We start from the raw sequence: 1,967 nt of genomic DNA, 5'->3' as shown, positions 1-1,967 counted from the left end.
GAAACACTGGTTAATGAGTTGTCAAGGTTGGAAATCATAGACCAAAACGGCATCTCATTAACTGATATTTTGAACATCGACAACTGGGTAACCAACAGTCATAGCGACAAATGATTAACCAAGGTGGCAACTCAGTAACTGAAATTTGAACATCGACAACTGGTTAACCAAAAGTCAGAGCGACAAATGAATAACCAAGGAGGCAACTCAGTAACTGGAATTTCAATGTGGCAACTGGTTAACCAAAGATACAAGTCGTAAACTGAAATTTCAAGGAGGCAACTGATTAACTGAATACTTGGCATTCACATTGGGGACGGAAGTCTGGATGGGAATGTATTCGGCCGCCTTACCGGGGCCGGGGGCCCGCACGTGGCGGCCCGTCATTCCATTTTGAGCCTGAGTCGCGGAGGCCAGCAGGAGAGCTTCCCGGGGTTTGCTTCTTGCATCTGCCCGGAGCCATGGTCGGCCGCGTCCGGCGCCTCTTGCGCGGGCGAGAGGTTACATTCCAAACAAAAACTCCCCGAACTCGCACGAACAGGCAAAACAGTCGCACCGGTATCGGTCCGGGAGTTTAGATCGGTCAGAGAGCCCGAGTTGGAGGAGTTGGGGTGGAATTTGAACGGTGCACCGAGAAGGTGATGTGTGTGCACGGCAGTTGATTTCGGTCGGCTTGAGACAGGGACGGCCCTGGCACGCTTGGGTGGTTCTTCGTTCAGCATGGTCTTTTGCGGTTCAATGACAGGCAGAGAAAAAAAAGAGAAGATGGAGATGGGGAGGTGTCCTGGCTTGACTTTGATGCAACAAAAAGCCTGGCCCTCTTTGCTTTTCTAATTCTGCTGCCTACTGACGCCTCCGCCTCATGTCTTTGCTGTTCGTTGGCTTCCCCCTGTGTGACCTTGGCCTGCGGCCCTTCTTTCGACTTCCGTCTCTTCCAGTCTTGTGCATCATCTCTTACCTTGTGCTGAGCCAATCTCTCAACCTCTCTCTCACACGCAAACTCTGCTGCTCCCCTCTTCTCGTCCGGATCGGACAACAATGGACTTTGCCACCGTCTTGCAAGCATTAACACCGCAGTCGAATTGAAGGGAGCTTCTGCGGGCTCGCATGCTGCCTGGCGGCTCGTCGTCGGGACCTCGGCGAACGGCCACTGTGAGCTCTGCTGGGATTTGAACCGGTGATGCAGGCCTGGCTCTCTTTTCCCCCCATAGTGCAACTTTGGTTGATCTAGTCACTCTCCCTTTACCGGTACAGGGTACCTAGACGCTTCTCCACTCCGGCTCCCGCGAGCTGTTTGGGGGGCGGCGGTTTAAAGACTCGAGTGTCTGCTTGTCGGTGTCGAGAGCTTGTTAGCAGCCAGCAGCAAGCAAGCAGCAGCAGCAGCCGCCAAGTTCAACGTTCGAGAGAATGTACCTGCCCGTCCACACCGATTTCTACCCCCCACAGTGGGGTGTTTTCACGCGGTCGGCTTGTACCCCACTCAGTTCGTTTTTCTGGCCTTGTTGTCTACTGTCATGTTTGTTTGTCTTGTCTGTCTGCCTGTTACTCTCTCTCTTCTCCCGGCAATCGGTGGCAGCAGAGACCCTGCCTCTGTTGGCCGTGGTGCGTGTCGGACGGTGGGCTCAGGCGTTTGACCCCGATGCGTGTCGCCTCGCGAGCGCCCTGACAACAAAATCTCGGTGAAACCCTTGTCATTTGATGACTGACTGATACACACCTCCGGGCCGTGCCAAGGATGGGGCTTCTACCAACCCTCTATGCGTGGGCATCGAGGGAGAGAAGCGTTGGGCGGTCCGGGCTTGGGACCCTCCGGGGAAAAAACACCAAGCCGAAAAAAACGCACAACTCTTAGCGGTGGATCACTTGGCTCGTGCGTCGATGAAGAACGCAGCTAGCTGCGAGAAGTAATGTGAATTGCAGGACACATTGATCATCGACACTTTGAACGCACTTTGCGGCCCCGGGTT

General features: G+C 54.2%; 1 non-coding gene across 1 annotated transcript in view; it reads left to right on the top strand.

Annotated features, from left to right (window-relative positions):
- Positions 1 to 1,843: 1,843 nt before the first annotated feature.
- LOC147082721 (5.8S ribosomal RNA) overlaps positions 1,844 to 1,967 on the top strand; it is a 154-nt gene continuing 30 nt past the window's right edge. The window contains exon 1 of the ribosomal RNA XR_015076233.1: positions 1,844 to 1,967. This exon is cut by the window's right edge and continues 30 nt beyond it. This is a non-coding gene — a ribosomal RNA (5.8S ribosomal RNA).

This window comes from Somniosus microcephalus, unplaced genomic scaffold (genome assembly GCF_052327205.1).
Source record: "Somniosus microcephalus isolate GS21.2 unplaced genomic scaffold, FLI_Smic_1.0 scaffold131, whole genome shotgun sequence".
Lineage (NCBI taxonomy): Eukaryota > Metazoa > Chordata > Chondrichthyes > Squaliformes > Somniosidae > Somniosus > Somniosus microcephalus.
The sequence above is the reverse complement of the archived record's forward strand: the minus strand, read 5'-3'. Positions and strand labels throughout refer to the sequence as shown.